The following is an 11,052-nucleotide window of genomic DNA, read 5'->3' as shown; positions in this document are numbered from 1 at the left end:
CCAATATAACTCATTAATATTTGGAGATTTTGTTTTTAATTCTCCCCCTGCCACTTGTCTATTCCATGTTTGTAGTGGATTGAAAGCAAGGTAATGTTTCTAGATTGCATTAGGGATAATGCACTGGTGCAGAAATGTTGCACAGATTAAATCTTGTCTCATTGTGGCTTCACATCATCTCTCTGTGTAGCTGCGCTGAATGGTAAGACTTGAAAGTTGGGAAGATAGTGCTTGCTGGATCAGTTTTGTTCACTGAGATTAAATCAAAGACACTCTCTCTTCTTCCTTCTTTCTATACTTTCCAAAGGACATTTTATACATACATGTGACATTTATATGTTGGGGCAGAAGGTTGTTACATACAAAAGCTATCAATTTTAAGGGGAAAATTATTAGCTTCACCATCATGGCTTCCAGTTTCTTCTATGATGATCAGAAAAGAAAAGAAACAAAAAGGAAAGAAAAGTTACTTAACAGTATCAACCTGGCTAAGTTTAATTCTAGTTCCTTGACAGTATGCAGCTCCTTGGGGGATAACAAAATAAAAGGAAAGAGGGAAGAAAAGCAAAATAATTGAAAGCAGTAATTCAATTCAAGAAGAATTATTTTCCTAATGATTTATGGCTTCATTAATGACTTTGATTGAACTAATGATTTTTTTTTAACTTGAGAAGAATTCAGGCTGCTGGCTGAAAGGTTATTGGATGTCACAGCAAAGGAGACTCATTTGTCTCCATTTAAATACTTAATGATCTCTCTCTTTCCCCACATCGATTGATGGGATCTAGGGTTTGTTTTTTATTTCTGCAAAGTTTCTTCACTTTATACATAGCGTGTATTGGCTTGGAGCCTAGAGACAGGAGGGGAAAACGAGGAATTGCCGTTTCAGTTGACACGTTAAGTGACAGTGGGATACAGCCCTTATTGCCGAGGTCACAGTGGCCGACTGTCACTATTTCCATGCCAAGGAGCAAAAAAGTTCCCCATAAGCAAAATGTCAGGCTGTTCCCTAAGTTACAACACCCTGAAATCTATACAGAAGAGAGAAACAAATTTCTTTGCAGCCCTTCCCCTTCCTTGCTTCTCTCTACTGGCTTACTGAGCTGACATTTTGCAGCTCAGTTTCCTGTCTCAGATGCCGGAGGTTCATTATCCCTTGCTGAACTACATTCACTCGCACACTCCTGGGCTCCGGAGTCCACTGGGAACCTTTGTACTGTGGAAGGGTTCATTCCAAAGAACGCCTCCTACAGGTTTCACTTGGCCATTGCACTGCTTTATGACCGTGGCAAACTGGCTTTGCCTCTCAGCGCCTCGGTTGCCTCATGCTTCAGTAGCAGATAAAGATATTTACCTGTCGTCATATAATATTGTCTAATTGCTAGAGTACATGTAGGGAAGGAAGGAAGATTGAAGGAAGGAGATATCATGCAAAACAGAGGTTGCCTTATGTCAAGAACCGAACAAAACGGATGAAAGTATCAACACTGGAAAGTCTGTATGCCTCAGAGAGAAGAGATCTGTGGAAGACCATGGTCACCAACGTCCTGTTTGGATATGATACCTAGAAAAAGAGAGACATGCAAGAACGAAACAGTACAGTTACTCCTGCATGATTAGCTCTGGCAGGACTAGAGGAGGAAAATAAAAAGTAGTGATGTCAATGGTGCTCTCATCTGTTGCGGATAGGGTTGTAGCTACTGCCCAAGTCAAGACTCATGTGCCCTAACAGAGAAATAAGGCCAAGTGCTCCTATCCCCCTTCCATACTAGCAGTGCAGTTGAATGTACTTGGCTAAAATGCACCTGCCCCTGACTAAGGCAGAGACCTCTGCCAATAGCTGTGCAGAACGGCCAGATCCCTAACGACATCTGATGAACAAACATGGACTCTCTCCTAATGGCTCACCAGAGGAAAATCTGCTCAGGAGGCTGTTATATTCTAGCACCATTGAGGTGTCTATTTTGATAAAGTCAGTCACATTTAGCAGGATGGCCTTTGCCCATTCTGCTAGGACCGTGCACTGCAGAGACATTGAACCCCTGCTAGTTCAGAATGAGAATCACTTTATTTTTCTTCCTTGCCTTTCCAGAGACTACTGTGTTTTGCCTTTCAATGCATCTGAGACCCTCAATATTATAAACAGCCCAAATGAGGGACCAGTGGTAGACCTAAATGGAGATGCTGTCTTGTGTAGATTTCTATATAGAGAACTAATGGGGGGAAAACCCCCAAAACAAAACTCTAGTCACACACCTATCAAGAGCACTGGTTCCTGGAGCACCTCTACTGACTTGAAACCTCGCGAATGCAAAAGACCTGAGGGACTGAGGCTCCTGGGTAAGCAAACAGACTTTAAATTCATTAGCTGGCCCTGGATGCCCCAGCCCTTTGAGCTTCAGTAGAACCTGACTCAAGCACATCTCCTCAAGCTCTCTTCAATTAAAAGCCTTGCTAAATTTAAGGCCTTGTTAATAGGCCTCCGAACTGCTCCCTGTCTTAGGCTACAAAAAAAGGTGTGTCTACACATTCATTAATGCACCATCGTTACTGCGCATTAAGTTTAGTACTTGGATAATCAAGTATTACATCAATGTGCAGTAACTGGCTCTATTGGGCAGTAGCACTGGCGCAAAAGCTTTTATAGACGCTAACTGTGCAGTAGATTAATACTACTGCGCGGTAGCGTATTAGCATGGGTTTGGCCCAGCAGGCTCCTGCGCAGTTAGCGCCTCATGTAGACGCACTCATAGACATCGCATGTGTCCTGGGACAAAGTGTAATTGTTTAGACAAATGCAATGTTTGGTCCTAGCTTTAATTAGGTCTTCTCTTTCTTGAGCTATTAGGAATGACTGAATACCTGGCCACTACGTCCCCGAAGATGCATCTCTGACGAACCTGCAGGCTTGAGCCTCAGGGAATTCTGTTGCTGACTGGATGTGCTGAAGACCTAGCACCTGATTTTCTATTTTTTTCCTCTCAACGGGAGACAAGTTGCTTCTATTGGTCTGTTACTGCCTAAAGTAACATTTGAAATTGCACTTTTCTGATCAACATGGAGTTAAACAATTTGGCTTCAACTGGAAAAAAATGCAGAGATATCGAGGGTTACTGCTGTTGCCCGAGATAATGAAGGTCATAGTATATGCCATTCAACACGCAGTTTCATGCAGATTAGCAGTAAAATTTTAGATCTGAATTACCACATGACCCTGTTGCCATGGGATATGAGCTCCATGCAGATGATGTGCAAACACATTTAAGGATTTTGTCTATTTGCTGGAGCTGTATCAATTTGCAAGGATAAACTCAATTAACATAACTCATTATTTTCTGAAATGTAACTATTTATGTCAAATGTACCCCTTCTTCAGTTGGGGATTTGTCTTCGGGGATTATAAATTACAACTGCCATGATATGTATTTTTAATGTACTTCCTTGTTATATACCAAATAGGCCAATCTCATGGCTTTGGAAATGACTCGCATTATAATAATAGGGCCATACCGAACTCTAAAACCCAAACACTCAAGAACTCTAGAGGTTTGGGGATTTAATTTCCCTTCTAATCCTTAACACTATAATAGTTGGTCAGAAAATGAGGCACAGAGAGGAATTACCATTCCCAGACTTAACCCAACTGATCAGGGACACATCTCCATATAGAAGCTAGCATATAGTTGTCTATGAAGTAGACATCTCTACTTTCACATAGCTGTAGGGAATGTGGTTGGTATGGCATAAAGCCTGTATGGATTGGTGGAATGGCAAAAACCTCGAATTAGTTACACAGTTAATCTCTGAGCTATGGTACAAGCTGATTTTGGATCAGACAAAAAGGATTAATGATAGCGCTGTTTGGGAAAATGCTGATTTGCCAAAATGGAAGCATTTGCAGGAAATGGGACATTTTGACATTTTCAGAACAAACCTTGCTTTTTTCAGCTCAAAACATCTTTGTTCAGAAATTAATCTTAATTTATACTAAAAAAACCACAAAAACCCAAAGCCAAGGAAAGAACGTCAAAATGAAACATTCAACATTATCTAAGTGAAATGTTTCTATTGACCTAAACCCCCATTTTTTTTATTTGGCAGATCAGAAATACACTCAATAATTTTTCTTCCCAATTGAGAAGAGCGTTTTGAAATGTTTTGAAATCCTAAAATTTCTTGCACGGTAGAAAGGTTGTTTTGTGCTCAATTCTAATTAGCAGGCAGAAGATATGTGAAAATTTCATATGTGAAGTATAAACTAATATACCCTTTTTTTTCAAGATATCACCTCTTCCAGCATGGTATATTTTCATGCACTTTCCACTCTCAGGCTCTTAAAAAATAATCTAGTTCCAAGTAAAGGTGTTGGGAAGATTGCAAGGGGATATATATGCTACCAGTCTCAATACGTGCATGCATCTTTGACAACTGCCCAATGACACAAAGTACTGTATGTTTTTAGAGGATATGAAGAAAAGTAATCAGTGATCTCTCAAGTGTTGTGTCAACTACAGTTATTTTCTTGTTGAAGAGTCTGGTTTATTTCTCATGTAATATATATGAAGAGGGTTATTTGAAGCCATTGGGATGGGGGTTTTTTTCCCCCTGAAATCATCTGCTATAACATGAAATTGCTATCTTATCCAAGTGTTGTGTGGCAACAGAACTAGTCATCTTGGTCAGTCGTCTCATATAGAATGACAGCCGAGAGTACCGTAAGGCACACTTCATTCGATCTGTCAAATGTCATAAACAATTTGAAGAAACTTTTACCTTATTAAAGCCACAGAACTGCATTTGAGTCAGTCACCCCAGATAAGTCTTTTTAAAGTGGTATCAAATGGCTTGCAATGACCCTTAGGGAAAAAAAATGTTGTTGCTGCCTTGGTAAGAAAATAAGGGAAGGTAAAAACTCTTGGTCTTGTAATTGTGGTAGGAGAAGGAGACACAGGAAAACAAAGATCCATACCTCCTTCTGCCAGACACTCTGGGGTCACCTTGGGTGAGACGCTTGATCTTTCTGAGTTGCAGATTCTCACTGGAAGATGGAAATATTTTTCCTGTCCTATTTATACTGTCAGTTCTTCCCAGGAGACTGTGCACCACTTAGCACAATGGGGTCCCTAACCTGGGATAAGTTCTTATACAAAAAACACAACATTAACACACTATCTATAGCTAGTGTTGGCACTGGATTTATGACCCAGATACCTTGTTCCAAGTGGACCCAAACCCTCAGATGGGCCATGACCTCTCCACTCAATAATAATAGGTGAATTTTATTGATACAAAGTGATAGCAGATATGAATAATGCGAACGATTCTATATCTACCAGTTCTAAAGCTGACATTAGAGGGAAGGTACATCTGGCCAGTACACGAGCTTCACCCTGAGGTTCTTTCTTTCTCTCTTGAATGTCAGATGTCAGCAGCCTGGAGGTCAAAGGCCAAGTCCCTCCCCTGCCCATGGGATGGCTGAGATGGGCCGGTGGTATGCCCTCTGCTTCAGGTTACCCATCTCAGGGACCCTTTGCTGATCTGAAATCCTTCCTTTTGTATTCTTTTCCTGCTCTGATGACTCTTCATTCCCAGGCATCGTTGATTGGTTTTCCTGTGGTCATCATACCGCCTATGTTTTGTCCTGTCAGCATATATATTCCTTTGTTTCACAAACCCATCACATGCACACATCTTAATTTCCTTCTTTCCAGTGTCCTCCTAATTTGGTTTGTTCAGCAAAGGCAGAAATCTTAAGGGCCCTGCAGTTGCACACTGTGACCTGGCCAATGCGGTAGAGTCCCGTATCTCTGTTATGGAAAAGTGGGTACATGTCTTCAGTTTCCCAGCCTGTGTGTCTGCTTGCTGCTTGCCTGTGACAGACACACTGGACCTTGAAAGAAACTTTGTCATAAACAAGCTTTTAGAAGTCAATTAACCCTTGCTATTGCCATGGACCATTATTCTAATGCATATCTACTTTACATGCAGGCCAATTTCAAAAAACAAACCTCTAAATACCATTTTCTAGCCATCAGATAGCAGAGATGGGGGATACAGATAGAAGGATTTCTGAGCATCTGTTGGAATCTAGCCCACAAATCCCCAAATGTGGGTTTTTCCTGTTTTATTAGGGATCAACAAATATTTGCACAAATCCTATAAATATTTGATGTGGGGGTGCTACCAGCATGTCTTAGGTGTCAGCACTGGTCCTAGGTACAGAAGGCAGCTTAGCTGGAGAATCCCACTGCTACAGAAAGACAGCAGACAAAGACAGTACAAAGGAAGTATTCTGTGGGTAGACAGAGTATATCCAGTGAACTTAGGAGGATGTCAGTCCAGAATATTGTGACTTAGAGGCTCAGGCATTCAGTATGAACAGAAAATAATGGAAGCAAGAGCTGTAGTGAATATGTCACCAAATGCCCAGATCCTGAGATTTGTCATGGACTATTCATTGGAAAATCCTGAAAAGTGAAGATAAAAAATCTAAGTCTCTGTGTAGGTAAATAGTAAACAGAAAAATCTCTCTCTTTCTCTCTCTTCGTGTGTGTGTGTGTAGCTACACCTTAATGTATTAATTGTTCTGTGCAAATATTTCACCTATTTTTCCATGTCTTTCACAAGTGCTTCCCTATGGTAGAGGATCTTGACTTCCCTATGGTACAGGATCAATCATGAGGCAGAACATTTTGCATCTGGCTCCTTTACCTGTGCGGCAGGGAAAGGAGAACGCAGTTTGCTTCGTTTGTAACAATAAGGTGCTGACTGCCAGAGCAGCTGGAGCTAGTGGCATCACCGCATCCTTTCTGGAAAAACCCAACATGTCTGCTTATATTTGAGTATATTTTTTCAATTACAACAGTCTTCCCTTTGCTGCTGGTTTCACCGGGGCCTTGGGACTGCTTCTGCACTTAACATTGCATGTAATTATCACCTCGCTATCTCAGAAAGCCATTCTGAATATACTTAGCAGCACCTCCTCCTTTCTTATGAGCCATCACTTCCCAGGCAGGGAAGATGGGAATTATTCAAATCTGATGGGAGCAATACATCATGCTCGATTTTTGTGTGTCCTCCATTAGTTTAATGCTCAAACATGTATGATGCTTGGTTCCTGGCCTGGGAAAGCATCCCTAGCCCTTAACATCTGCCCATTTGACACTTTAGATATCCAAAGAGGCCCACGTGTTGCTCTTGTAGGGTTTTGTATCCCAGGGCATCCCAAAGATCTTTGGCTGGACACATGCATCCAAGTCAACGGAGATGCAGCAAGGGTGAATTTGGGCATGGGGTAGATTACTGCCATTTCAGCCCAGCTCTAATCTTGTTTCTGGTAATTAAAGGCCAGAAGAAAAGCCACCCTGGAGGCAGAATTACAACTTCTGGCTCCATAGGGTCAAGCATGAGACGGTGCTGTCTTTTCTGCCAGGGCTTTTTCAAGTTTTTCCCCAGGGCAAATATCCTCTTTGCTGATCCACTGTGTCTCTGGGGCTCCTAGGAGCTGGAGACAATCCCTAGCCTACCAGCCATGGACCGGCAGAAGAAAGAAGCAATGATCCTGGCTAACAACACCAGAGATAAAACGGCTCCTGTCTCTGCTCCAAGACTTGGCAGAGGCTTCTCTTGTCTGTACGTGCTTCTAACTACAAGCCTAGCAGACCAGCTAAATCCTCCAGGAAGCTGATACTCTCTGGTAATTACTGGTACTAAACTCTTATTGACTTTGTTGTGACCAGGATTTGGCCCAGTTTTGCTATGACCACATTTGGGAGGGGATTCTAGGAAGAAAGATCCCCTCTGAGGATATTTTTTTTCAGATTTCAGACTGTAAGCCAAATTAAAAGGATTATTTTTCCTCAATAAATAAATCCCCTTTCCCCTTCTCTCACAGCCAAGACATCTGCTCCTCTAAAAAGAAATTAAACCAGAAATAAAAAGCTTGCGCCGCACAGCCCTCTGTCCTTTCTGTATGTTTTAATTTATAGCTTTTATATTTTCAATGGATTATGCTAGTCAGGCTTTTTGCTCAGATGTGATAATCATGCCAGATTCCCCCCTCCTCCCCCCTTTTTTTCCATTACTAAATGCTGTTAACCTTTTGCTATTATTTGTCTTTACATTCCCGTGTGCTACAGCTACCTCTTTTGTTATCAGAGAGTGAATCCTGTAGGACTTCTATCAAACACAGCTTCTGAATACAGGCAGAGTTGAGGGAGAGCTCAGGGTTTCTGTAGTGGTAATGAGCAGCTGTGTATGTCTTAAGTCCTGGAGGTTAATGCCTGAAGCCTTTAAAAAAGAAAAGATCAGAAATGCTACTAAAACCTGGTTTAATAAGCAACCAAGATCCCAACTTCAGACACGAGAGGCAGGGTTGAAAGGAGGCAAATTGATTTATATTTGCATTTGTCATGATCTAGAGAGCAAGAGGAAGAGCTGCGAGTCTGCCTTTCTGCTTCTTTTGGTAGTATTTTATCACTCTGTCTAGAGCTGGGCAACATCATCTTCTGAAACGCGCCCTGTCCCCTCTGGCTTAGTGCCCACTGAAATTCTTCAATCCCCAGGGGCTTATTTGAACTTGATTTTGGTCTATTATATTGATCTAGGGAGATGCTCAGATGCATCCGTGATAGTGCCATTTTTGTGGTCCACATCAGCTCCAAACTGAAGTTTTTTGAGCCCTGAGGGTCAGCGAGGTCATGGTAAGTGGTCTGCAAACTGCACCGGACCCCACGTGCTTTTATCTTATTTTCAGTTCCATAGACATTAGGGCTGGAAGGGACCTCTCGAGATCATTGGGTCCCCAGGTGCAGGAAGTCAGCTGGGATCAAAGGATCCCAGCAAGATAAGCATCCAAGTAGAGTTTAGTTTGAGGATACGGGAGCAGGGCAGCTTGTGAGAAAAATGCAAAGCTGAACGTGGCCCAGGAGATTTGGGATCACCAATCTAGATAAATGGAGGCCTAAATAGCAATTCGCCGGTGATTACCCAGCGGACCTCACTGCGTTCATCTGTGCTGCTGCCGTGTAAAACAGAGAACTACCTGCCCTGCTCCCAGATCTCTGCAGTCTTTGCAGTCATTCATTGGAGAGGCCCTAGCTTTTCCAGCATTGCAGGAGTGGGCTCCAGAGCATCAGCATAGCCCGGCCACACCAGGAGAGTATCAATGTGTCCCCAACTAACAAGCAAGTGGAGCAGTTAGGGCGAGTCGTACCAGCTCCACATGGTGCAAGCTCCATATGTCGCATTTTCTCAGCGCCGGGCTGCATCCCTGAGTGTGGGGGGAGGGATGCGTGCCGTAGCCTGGGGACACCGCACTAGCAGCACACGGCGGCTCACACCATTGCCCGACTTGGTAACTGGTCCCCCCCTTGAGCACATACTACTGGCACCCATAGCCATTCACGACTTGTCTCCTCTTCTCAGCTCTGCGACCCAGCCTTTCGAACAGAGACTTGCCAGCAGTTGCTCTGATACTTCCCGTCAGCAAACTCCTTTGAAGCACCCTCTTCTCCAGATGGTTCCTATCTTCGTCTAAAAAGGGGCCAAAAAAAAAAGAAAAAAAGGAAGAACTTCAAATCTGATTGCAGCTATTTCTGCATTGTTTTATAAGGGCCAGATTCATCGCTGTGCATAGGTCAAGAACAATGCTCAGACACCACAGAAATCCTGCCAGCTATAGTCTGAGGACTGGTTTCTTCTTGGTTACTCAGCCTCCCTTTCTCTGTTTAAAACTACTGTGGCCTATTGGGTATTTATTTCCATGGTAGAGGGCTACAGTGGTAGAGCAGGAGAGGGGTTGTGTTATGAGATTTATACCAATGGCTTGCCAGGGTAGATGACAGAAAGCAGGGTAGAGATGCACCTTATAGACTAACTCAATCAGAGATGCATGAGCTTTCATAAGTCTGAGCTCACTTCATTAGGTGCTGTCTGAGTCGATGGGCCAGTCAGCCTGGGGGCAGATGAACACGATGCTAGTCACATCACTCCTTGATACCGAAACTACAAAAACGGGTGTGCGGTAACCAGGTCTGCCTGACAGGTGTCTGGGCTTAGGTCAACTTTAACCTTGACTCCCATCTCACAAAGGCCTATGGTTTTATTAGCTGGTGCGGGAGGAAGTGATACAACTTGCCTGAGGGTGCGGCAAGTGTGTAGCAGTACCGGGAGTGCAACCGTGGGTTCTTGACTCCAATTCTTGTGCATTTATTGCAGCAACTTCCTGCATGCCTTGGCTCCATTGTGGGAGTATGGGCAGGAGTAAGGAGCCCACGCAGCAGCATTTCAACCTGAAGGGTGGTTTTAAAGTTAGAAGCCTGGATAGAGTTGCACCTTCTAGACTAACAACATCAGAGACGTGCAGCATAAACTTCCATAAACACCGGGCTTACTTCATCAGATGCCACTGGGGCTACATGTCTTGCACCTGATAAGAAGGCAGAGCTCAGTTTTAACCTAGCAGCCTCAATGAGCAGATACATCTCAGCACTCGGCTGGCACACCACAATGTACCAGCAACTGATCCCCTCAACATCCCCCAGGCCCTTCATGATATCTGCCTAGACAACGCTGACCAGCTTTTCAATGATTAAAATTGATACATCCTTAAAAAACAAGAAGATATGGTTTCAGCTTTGCAAATCACAGCTTTAGTGAGAAGCAAGCAGCAATAAAATTAACTGACAGAGAGGCATAAACAAGTAGCACAGATGTAAATATTATGTAACCTGCATTTCCTAAAATATCACAGCCTGGCATCACGAGCTGGCTTCAGAAGAGAACTGGAGCAGGGAGGCTGATGGAAAACAAATAATAAATAGCAGACAAATAGTAATTACCCATGCCGCGTGTTCGTATAGCACCTTGCATGGCAAGATCTCAAGGTGCTTTATAAACATGCCACCTCACCTGTCTACTGTGAGGTCCTCCCAAAGAAATTCTCTGAATAAGGCCAGGGAAACTAAGGTACAAGGAGATCGGAGCCTGAATTTACAGTCTGACCCATAATACATGGTGTCTCCTTTTTCAGTTGATCAGCTTAAGACAGCT

Source organism: Gavialis gangeticus, unplaced genomic scaffold, assembly GCF_001723915.1.
Source record: "Gavialis gangeticus isolate Ggan-Ray unplaced genomic scaffold, GavGan_comp1, whole genome shotgun sequence".
In the NCBI taxonomy this organism is placed as follows: domain Eukaryota; kingdom Metazoa; phylum Chordata; order Crocodylia; family Gavialidae; genus Gavialis; species Gavialis gangeticus.
The sequence above is the reverse complement of the archived record's forward strand: the minus strand, read 5'-3'. Positions refer to the sequence as shown.